An 11358-nucleotide genomic window follows, 5' to 3' on the forward strand; every position below is an offset into this window, starting at 1 on the left:
AGTTTTACGTTATTTCCGTTTTGTTTGATGTTGATTCTGAATCTGTCACTTTCTCTTGGACAAGTAAAAGCGAAGCAAAATGTTATTTGAACTTCGTATGAGAGTGTTGTGCGAGAGCTTTTCAGTTCTTAATCTTCATGAGGCCAGGGACTGGGTGGCCGAGTGGTAACGCACTTGCGCTCGGAAGCGAGAGGTTGCGTGTTCAGGCCTGGGTCAGGCCGCAATTTTCTCCCCCCCTTCCCTAACCTAGGTGGTGGGTTCAAGTGCTAGTCTTTCGGATGAGACGAAAAACCGAGGTCCCTTCGTGTACACTACATTGGGGTGTGCACGTTAAAGATCCCACGATTGACAAAAGGGTCTTTCCTGGCAAAATTGTATAGGCATAGATAAAAATGTCCATCAAATACCCGTGGGACTTGGAATTAAGTAACAAAATTCCATCTCACACGGCATTAAGTCTCAGGAAACATGAATACAAGCATGCAGGGAAAAAAAAATATGGGTAGCGCCGTATATATGGCAGCTCGTTTTCCCCAGGGAGAAAGCAGCCCGAATTTCCATGAGGGTAACCTCACTGGACTATAAATCTTATCCAATCCAATCCAATCCAATTATTAGCTGCATGGGGTAACGTGAATAAGGTCATGCCAGCCTCGGTTCCATCCCTTCTTCATTTAGCTGTTACATCTTATTCGCAAGAGGGCTTTGATAATTATCTAAGTCAAATTTATAGACGGTAATAAAACCATTATTTATAGTATGTTGACTGAAAGCAAACAATAACAGACAGACATGTTCCGTGTGTAGTATCAAAATTCGCCTGGTGGCAGTCAGACTATTTTAAATAATGTATAGTGACATACGGCAGGCTGCTGAAAATCATGACTTTCCTTACAGTTCAGACAAATAAAGAAAATGGTAATAGTCAGTGCATAACTGTGACAGAAAGCAACACAACTAGCATTTGCGATGTAACTAACAAATGTTCAAGAAAAGACTACTCACATGGATCCAAGGCATCCAGTGCTTCAAGAAGCTCGATATTCGTTGAACCTGAGAAACGAAGGAAAGAAGTTAACGCAAGGGAATCCAGAACTGAACATGTGAAAACATATCTTATCGCTATGATTAAAAAAAGAAACATTTGCAATATTCTTTTTATTAAAATACACCCAAAGATCACTGCTGGAGTAAAAATAAGTGGGAGCGAGTGCTGCCAAGCTAAAAATAGAAACGGGAACACTTGCTGTCTCGAAGCAGTAACTAATAGCTGCCAATTTGTTTTGTTGCTCAAGTCTTCAGTGCCAATATCTGCTCAGAACTAGAAACATTATCATCATCTGAGTACAGCTAAGCAACCTCAGGATCAGATGAACTCGCTGAACTGAAATATCAGCTTGCGTAGATTTCTGACTGTCAATCACGAAAGTATTCAACAATGGCGAACAGAGCAAAGGCGTACCAAAAATATACCAGGAAAACTATGGTCATAGCAAGCAAAGTATTGATCGTTTTAAATAGGATGCACTCACGCACTATATTTGATTTTCAGTACACGAGTCAAAACCTCAGGAATGAATTTAAATGAATAACATACAAAAATAAAGAGTTAAAGAAAGAAGAAAAATTTAGAAACAAAATTTAAAATAATGTTTGCCAATTACGGGATTCGAACCCGAGACCGCCGGGTCAGTGGTCTAACGTTCTGCCAATGAGAAAAGCAGGCACACAATTATCTGGGGTGAAAATAGAAAGTTGAACTACAAACATACATTACTCGTGAGTTCTCGACCATGTGTCGACTCGTTAGTTACCGAGTGTTTTTTTCGTTCGTATTTATGTATTGCACGTTTTGTCGATCTCACCATTACATGTAGTTGCGGAGATACCCATGGATCATTTCACTACCGCGTCCATCAGCGTTTGAAGGGCGTTTGCACGGAGACCTCACGGATTCCTTAGGGATGTCACTGCGCTTCTACTGCGTCCGTCAGCGTTGGCAGGGCGTTTGCAGGAAGTTGCCAGTGCGTTGTGAGCCAACCCCATAACGCAGAGTACACTCCCCTGTCGTATACACGCACGTCCGCTTAATCGACACGCCGTAGACGCGCAGTGACAACTCCTAGCACGCCGTGAGCACGCCGTGAGAGCGCAGTCAATCGCAGAATTTTCCTGCGATCCCACGGCGCTCTGAGAAATTTACAACGCCGCGGGAACGCCGTGAGGACGCAGCCGTAGTGTGGGAGGGGTATTACCAACTGATCTAATCTGGCTCACGGTTGGCAAGAGAGATTTTAACTTCAAATGGGACACTTGCTACCCCGTTCACACAGTGACGCCGCTTCTACTCCGTTGTACAATTTGTAGAGACCGTGGCCAATCGTGGGCCAAACGTGGGAGGATCTTCATGAGCTTGGTTTGGTCGGTGTGGGCTCTGCTAGGTCGCAAAGCTGCGCGCTCTCCCTACGCTTATTTGAAACTGCACACAACAAGCGTAGCCGGGTCGTGGCGCAGTGCAGTCGTGATGTAGGTTTTTTTTATGTCCCCGTCACACAGCTCAACATTTTTACGACGACCATGCCGATCACTTCGATTTGAAAAAGTTATGAAGTCGGGGCTTGCCGTCAAAATCCACCACATGGCAAACACAACAAAACTACATTACGACTGTACTGCGCCACGACCCGGCTACGCTTGTTTTGTGCATAGAGATCCTGCCACGTTTGGCCCACGATTGGCCACGCTCTCGATTACTTTTCTGTCGTAACAGAAGCGGCGTCTATTATAAATGTGACTGGGGTATTAGTGCCAGCGATGGGGGCCCGGGTAGCTCAGGTGGTAGAGCACTGGACTTGTGATCGAGAGGTCGCTGGTTCGAATCCGGGCCGGGACGGACACGGGTCAACTTTATGTGCAGACCCAGAGACGGTATCCATCTCCCACCCCCGTGTCACCACAATGGCACGTTAAAGATCTTGGTCATTCTACCATAAGTGCAGATGGCTGATACCACCTAAACACGCAAACATCAAAAAGCCGTGAGGGCGTAAAACTCGAATCGTATAAAACAATTCATGTCCAATATAGGCAATTAAGACCTGACGGACAATAAGCCCCTTAAAATTTACTTTTTTTTTGTGCCAGCGGTATTGACGGCGATATGCCCCGATTTGATAACTTTTTTCAGATCGGCGTGATCGGCATGGTCGTGGTAAGGACGTAGCGCTGTGAGAACGGGCCCTCAGCAGGGGGATCAGTATTGACTCGACTCGGGCGAAGTGGCGCAGTGGTAAGACGTCGGCCTCTTAATCGGGAGGTCGTGAGTTGGAATACCGGTCGCTGCCGCCTGTTAGGTTAAGAGTGGAGATTTTTCCGATCTCCCAGGTCAACTTATGTGCAGACCTCCTAGTGACTTAACCCCCTTCGTGTGTACATGCAAGCACAAGACCAAGTGCGCACGGAAAAGATCCTGTAATCCATGTCAGAGTTCGGTGGGTTATGGAAACACGAAAATACCCAGCATGCCTACCCAACGAAAGCGGAGTGAAGCTGACAATGCGTTTTGTTTTTTTAGATTTGTGGGATTTAGTTCGGGACGACGACGCTCTATGGGCGGTTCATTATAATTATCAAATGAAGCAGGCAGTTATAAACGGGCATCGACAGAGCCAGTGAAGGATCGGTGATACATATGTCCTTTGACCTTTCCTTGGGGATATCCCGTACTAAAAATAGAATACGGGATTGTGGGAAAGCTGTTCAAAAGCTGTTTAAGGGCACTCACGCACTATATATGATTGTTAATACACAACACAAAACCAAAGCCGATGTCACGGTTACTAAAACAAATAAAAATGAATGGGTAATTCTGGAAGTACTCAATAATTATTATGCAACTTTTTTATTATTTCGATTCATTTCATAATTTAACACGTTTGGAACGAAGAAAATGAATAAAATCCAAGAATTACCAGTTCAGAAAAAAATAAATATAAAATTGCCGTTGAAGCGAATCGAACCCGGGACCACAAAAGTTAGGACGAGCGCATGATCGAGCCTGTTACCAACTGAGCTATTCTGTCGCACTGTAGGCCAGGGAGATTTTAACTTCAAATAGTACACTTGAGTTCTCGAGCGTGGTGGCAATTGACTCGAGTTTCCGAGTCTCTCCGTTCGTGTTTGTGTACTGTTCTCTAGCTATATCTCACTGTTCGGGGCTAATTCAGTTCATTACGACCCTACGCTCCCGGTCACTTCGTATACGTTTGGAAAGCAATATGAAGTAGCGATAATTTCAAGCGTGACCGACACAATTGATACGAAATGCATTGACCAATCGCCGAAAAGTGCTGACGTCATTGCATGAAAAATACCCAAATCCTCTATTCTCGATGACCTACAAAGGAGTTAATTCGGGAGAACCACGATCTATGGACGGTTTATTGTATAAAGGGAAGTGTGAGTGCTGCGAGAGACGCTTAGGATGTTTACATGTGTTTTAATGCAATTCTAATTCTAAGTTTACAGCAAATGTGAAGCGGGCTATGGTTATTAGTTTTAAGTGCAATCGTTTAATTCTTAATACATGTGATGTTTTTATGTCTGTGATCACCTGACACTGTATGGCAATTTTCCTTGTTTTTATGAGGACAGTAAACATTTTGAGTCTTTGAGTCTTTGAGTCTTTGAAGCAAGCGGTTAAAAACGGGCGTCGATAGATCGAGCCAATGAACAGGGATGGGAACTTGTTGTATTTCATCCACTTGTGCTTGTAGATAATATACCTGTGGTGTTAACCATTTACACGAACGGATGGGGTCTTCATTGCATACGTTAGCAAAAGTAAAGCTTCTGGACGAACGTGGAGCTGGACGGCTGACAGGAGACAAGTGTAATATTTATTAGATTTTCAGCTGCTCAGCTGTCCAGGAAAACACCCCTAACATGGCAAAAATGAGATCGACAATGCAAATAGCCGAGGGATGTATCATTCCATGTCCACTGATACAGAACATTATCATCGCTTGTGACCGACCGAGGGTCGAGAACAGTTAAGTGATTTAACTAGGCGGCCGTCGCCCTAATAGAGTAGTCTCCGAGCCACAGTTAGTTAGTTAGTTAGTTAGCTGTTGCTTAATGGGTCCAGCGGACCATTTAGGCCAAATCAGGACTCATCCGAGCCACAGACGGACTTCCCATCTCAAATATTCTTGTAAACAGCGAGCATTGTTGTGCCTGTGTTTGAATTGAAGCGTGTATCGCTGTGCCTGTGTTTGAATTGAAGCGAGCATTGCTGTGCCTGTGTTTGAATTATAGCGTGTATTGCTGTGCCTGTGTTTGAATTGAAGAGTGTATTGCTATGCCTGTGTTTGAATTGAAGTGATCATTGCTGTGCCTGTGTTGGAATTGAAGCGAGCATTGTTGTGCCTGTGTTTGAATTGAAGCTTGTAATGCTGTGCCTATGTTTGAATTGAAGCGTGTATTGCCTATGTTTGAAAAAAAAGAGAAAAAAAGACACTTTTGCTGAGAACTGAACCGGCAACTAAAACGTGACACGGTAGAGGATTTTAAAAAGGAAACGTTATGTACAGATCTGGTCACAAAACACACACAACAAAAGTCCTTAGAATTATTTTCACAAAAAGAAAGCAACATTGCGGCAAGAACATGCTTGCAATATTTTAAACTATTTTCACGGTTTTTATTATGTCTTTATTTTAGATGAAACGCGTCTTTGATTTTCTTTCCTGGTTTTCTCAGTTTCGTAGTTTCGCCACAGTTTGATCACTTTAAATCTTCTTTGTTCAAGAACAAGATGCAGTCTTGCAAGTTTGCATGTTATTACTTCAGACCTTATTCTCAAATGTGACAGTACCTGCTATTCAGACTTGGTCGTGTGACAGACGTTTTCTTCCACACGAGATTACGTTGATTGTCTAGCTAATCGAGTGTGGAAGAAAACTCTGTCACACGACGAAGTCTGAATAGCATTTATGTCTCACAGCTTCAACAGAGGAGAGAACAAACACGTTTTGCGTACTCACGCTTGGCAAATCTGAACACAGTGGCAACCATTATGAAGAGATCTACTTTTTGACGGAAGTGAACGAACAACTATGAATGACGTCTCGGTATGTGTGAATGACGTTAGAGTCATCGTCACAGTCTGTATCTTTTGAAGCATCACATTCTTCATGACGTCTTTCTGTGTCTGCATGCGCACATTTATTTTTATTTTCTGGATCTTTGTCATATCTGTTCATAACTCTGTTCTTCTAGATTCATACCAACAGGCCTCGTGAGCGAGCCACTTTCCACGGGCACCTAAATTCGCGTATGAAAACAGTACTGTCGTCTGGGATGCCGTTTTCAGTATTCTCAGCGTTGAAGAATTTGTACAGAGAAGAAACGATAACAGCAGGAGAAATGAAAGTTGTGTGTGCATGTTGGGGCTTTTGGAGGGACGATTTCGAGTTTGTATCCGTTCTTGCACATGCTCCAAAGTGTGTAACATACAATCTTGCACACGTTTGCTTTAGTAGTGGCAAAGAAGGAAAGGGTGTGACATAATGATTTGTTAATGCCATTTGTCCTGTTTGATTTAGTTGGATTTGAAAAGTAAAACATTTGGCTCGTTTTATCACGTTAAATGCACAAACACTATGTTTGAAATGTGAGATTCAGCAACAAGTAAACACTTATGATAACATTTAATGTTCTCTTTAAAAAAAAAAAAATGCAATCACAATTTCTCTAAACCTAGTAGTTACGCAGTTTGGGGACTTTAAACATGTCATATTTGGTGGCCATAGTGGAAGATTTCCATGGCAACGACACACCAGATTTTGCTATTAGGCATATTGTTTTTAATCAGGAAGTCATACCAAATACATATAAGTCTGACCCCCAAAAAGATCAACTTGCTTGAAAACAAATGTTGTCCCCTTTAGACCCCCGTGTCTCCCCTTACGCAAACATATACTTTCTGACTGACCTTTGTTGCTCTCATCTTTCGTCTCAGTTTGTCTGAAAAATAAATGCAAAAGAAAATTGAAGCTGCCACATTCTTCTTACACATTGATTTGAACTTCAAACAAGATACATTACGCATGCAGTTCAGCTTATTTTTGCTTTGCAGCTTGAGGTAGCATCACAAGCAGGTCGTCTGATCAATTTGTTTGGTGAAATACTATAAAGTAAAACATGGACGGAGTTGACCTGCATACTCACAAAAATGATTATGCTCTTAAAGCTTACATACCCTGGTATTAACGGGTGTGTGACAAAAGGTCGAGGTTTACAATGTCGAGGCACAAAAGGTCGAGGGCATTTGGTCAAGAGTCAAAAGTTCGAGGGTGACAAAAGGTCGAAGGTGACAAAAGGTCAACAGCAAAACGTCTAAGGGACAAAAGGTCGAGGATTGAAAAATGTCGAGGATTAAAAACCTATCGAAGTTTGAACATGTCGACATCATGTTCTATTCCCGTGTGTGTTGAATTCAATGTTTTAATTGCTTGAAGAAAACGCTGCTTTGTGTGCCTATTGTGCAATTTATAAAAATAAAAAAAGTTAACAGTGTTAATTCGTACAAGGAGTGCCTTGAGTGACGGGTGTTTGTGTACACGGACACAAGGCTTTGTTGGTAAATGAAGCGTAGTGTGGTCAACGCTGAGCACAGTTCGATACTCAACAGATTGTTTGGTGAAACATGTCACTGATACGCTAACAGCTAGGGTTTTTTTCGTTTTTTTCTCCCATCTTTAAACTTTAAAAGCATGTTCAAGCGAAGAGAAAGTTACATTCGGACAGGGACACATACACCAAATTGAGCTCTGAAAATCACAGAAAGGAAACGACAATGCGGTTCACAAAGGTTACTGCTGTCGAACAGATCGTGTCAATCATACATCTGTGAACTGGCGCTGTGAAGACAGATCTTGTCGGGAACGCATAAAAACTAATTTGCAGTACAGCACTGAAACTGTTCCATCAGAAGTAGCAACGCATAATCATCATCCGAACCCAACACGAAATCGAAATTGTTAATCACCTTTTTTAATCCTCGACCATTTGTCCCTTAGACATGTTGCTGTTGACGTTTTGTCACCCTCGACCTGTTGTCGTACTCGATCTTTTGACTCTTGACCAAATGTCCTTGATCTTTTGTGCCTCGACCTTTTGATCCTCGACCTTTTGGTTCTCACCAAGTATTAACACCTGATAATGCCTTTTTTCTTCATAGATCAGTGCACAAACACTTTCATGTTGTTGCAATGACATGTTTACGAAAACGAGCAGTACTTCTGTCTTGTCTTAAGATCATACAAAAACTTACGGTTTATGAAATGTTGAGATTCTAGCATGACATCTCCAATATTAAATTTGTGTCTACGTCTGGCCTATTCACTGCTGATTTCTAAGGTTCTCCTGATTACTCAGGTGGGGAAAAAATCAATGTGTCAGGAAAACTACAAACCGAATATGCCAATTATTGTCTTCACCATGGAAAGAAGACACAAGTATACAATTTGATATATTTGTAAAGAACAAAGATTTTTAAGATGGTGCATACAATAGAGCAAATACACTGCAAATAGCGTGACAGAAAACTATGATAACAATACCCAACTACAACTCAGGCAGCTTACCTGATACGTATTACAACTTCTGGCCTTTTCTCTGAGGAATCCTGGGTTTGTCCGACTTCAGAATTTGGTGAAATGTCAGTTTGAGTTGCAGACGACATATTTTGCGTGGGAAAAATAGCAGTTCTGTATTGCTATCTTTTACATATCGAGCTTTGTTCGGCAGAAGCACATGTCCTGCTGAAATGGGACTGCTTGTTCCATGTTAACCTCTCGGTCCGGAATGGAGTGTACCAAATGTTCTGCAGTAAAGACAAAAAAAACATTATAGTTTCTGCAAATCACAACTAAATATAATTTTGTTTTTACCTTGGATAGGAGCAAAACTCCACTTGAACACAACCCCAAGATAGAAAGAATGGCTGTTTTGTGCACAGTGCTTCTTGTTTTGCTGTTTTGTTTTGTTTGTTATTTGCTGAATTAATTTTGTACTTGACCTTCATGTCAAATTGCCAACATATTTTAACACAAACGTCCCTCTTTTTTGCCCAGAAAGCAGCCAGGTTGTAAATGGGATGTATGTGTCCACATGAAAGGATTTTCTTATGCCCCGGTCTCACATCTACGAATGTCACCCGACTTTAGGTAGTCGGCTGGAAGTCGGAAGAGGTCGGAGAGTTCGTGAGAATTAGGAATTTTGTTTTTGAAAAGTCGGTTAGTTCGGAAGGCCCTTCAGACTGTTTTGAACATGTTCAAAACAGTCGGAAGAGCCTCCCGACTCAGACGAATAGAAATTTGTCGGGTGGTTGTCGTAAGCGTGTCGGTTTAGTCGTAAGGCGATTCTGATTAGTCGTAACGATAGTCGGAAGACTCGTAAGGGTGGTCGGATTTGTCAGTAGCAGAGTTTTGAAGTGTTTAGTCGTGTGCGTCGTTCGGATTAGTCGGGGGCCCGGTAGCTCAGTTGGTAGAGCACTGGACTTGTGATCGGAAGGTCGCAGGTTCGAATTCGGGCCGGGACGGACACGGGTCAACTTTATGTGCAGACCCAGAGACGGAAGCCATGTCCCACCCCCGTGTCATCACAATGGCACGTAAAAGACCTTGGTCATTCTGCCATAAGTGCAGGTGGCTGAATACACCTAAACACGCAGACACCTGGGTAGCGCGACTCCGTTGCTGCTAGCTTTCCACTGGGAGGAAGCGACCCGAATTTCCCAGCGATGGGACAATAAAGTAATGAAAATGAAAAAAATGAAATGAAATGATTTGTCGTTAGGGAAGTCTGATTTGTCGTTAGGACAGTCGTTAGCTAGTCGGTTTAGTCGTTACACTGGTCGTGAGAGTCGGCTATTGTTCGGAAGTTTTTCAGCTAATAATCGGGCCTGTCGTAACTGCAGTCGGAATTGTTGTTACTGCAGTCGGAAGTGTCTGGACACATGTCGGATTTGTCGGCCCTAAAGTCGGGTGGTTGTCGTCTGCTTGTCGGCTACATGGTCGGATCAGTCGTAAGGACAGGTCGGGAGTGAAATTTGGAGCCGAATTTGCATCCGACACTTCCGACCTAGCCGACTTAACTATCCCCGACACTTCCGAAAAATCGTATATATATGTGAGACCCAGGCATTAGGCCTAAAAAAAAAATAGGTGTGGTTACGGTAACCCGACCTACCGTATTTTTGGGGGCCGACCCTATAACTTTTTATTACATTTGTCAAAAAAATACCCAAAAAAACAAGTAAACGAGTGCAGAAAACGCAATGAAAGCGAAAGCGCCCGAGTCGCACACTTATTTCCCTGTCAAGTAGGGTTAATTTGTACACATTAGAAAAAAAAGTTTAAAAAAAAAGTGATTGCCTACCTTCCTACCCTATTTTTTTTGGCTATGTTACCGTAACCACACCTATTATTTTTTTTGGCATTACCCAAAGAAAAAGCCCAGACAGGTCTATGGCTGTGAAAAAGATTTGACACACGGGAAGGAAGGTACCAACTCAATAAGGCTTTAGATTAGTCGGTCGGCATGATGGGAGGTGACTACGACCCACAGGTTAAAAACAATCATTGTAAAGACAACTATTGGTCAAAGACTCATGTCATACAACCCACTTTGTTCGATAACAAAAATAAGGTCGCACAAAAGCCACGCCATTTGACTAAGGATGTTATGGATAATAAGAATCTTAAAATACATACCTTTTTTCTCATCGGATTAAGTTTCCCTTCAATGAAACGTTCGATGCAACCCTTGTTTAGACACTGTAAATGGGACAGTTTTAGACTGTGACTTCAGCGCGTCCGTTTCTCCGGTTACCTGCACACGTTGCTACGAACAAACACCAACTGAGAAATGAAATTTGAAAAAAAACTTCACATTTTTCGATCAACGCATTCTGAAGCTTTTCGTTAGCCTGAATTAGCAAACATCTTTTGTTCACAAGTCTGAGTTATATCCCTTGGTTCAGATTGCGTACTGCCATAGCTGTTGTTCATACACTGGCTGCGTGCTAACTAACCCTTCACAGAACACGTCAGCGGGGGCAGGACAATACAAAGCGCACTGCATGGATAGTTGTGCGGTTGCATATCTTACTCTAGCTACACACGTATTATGAAAGGGCACAGTCTATTCAAACCAAGAAATGCAGGCGCACATAGAATACCAACCGTCAACAGTCCAGTGCTCTGCGTATAAACAGGGTCGAGTCTCGAGCCACAATGCTCCGAGTTTGATTGGTTAAGCGCATTGCCACAGGAAAACACCACGCCAACAAAC

At 42.6% G+C, this 11358-nt stretch overlaps 1 long non-coding RNA gene across 1 annotated transcript; it reads right to left on the reverse strand.

Annotated features, from left to right (window-relative positions):
• Positions 1-1004: 1004 nt before the first annotated feature.
• Positions 1005-11336, reverse strand: LOC138950425 (uncharacterized). Its single transcript, XR_011450653.1, has 4 exons — positions 10779-11336; positions 8649-8887; positions 6995-7026; positions 1005-1053 (listed from the first exon to the last, which is right to left on the reverse strand). It is a non-coding gene; the product is annotated as an uncharacterized lncRNA (long non-coding RNA).
• Between the last annotated feature and the right edge of the window lie 22 nt (positions 11337-11358).

The sequence above is a fragment of the Littorina saxatilis genome, linkage group LG16 (assembly GCF_037325665.1).
Source record: "Littorina saxatilis isolate snail1 linkage group LG16, US_GU_Lsax_2.0, whole genome shotgun sequence".
Classification (NCBI taxonomy): Eukaryota; Metazoa; Mollusca; class Gastropoda; order Littorinimorpha; family Littorinidae; genus Littorina; species Littorina saxatilis.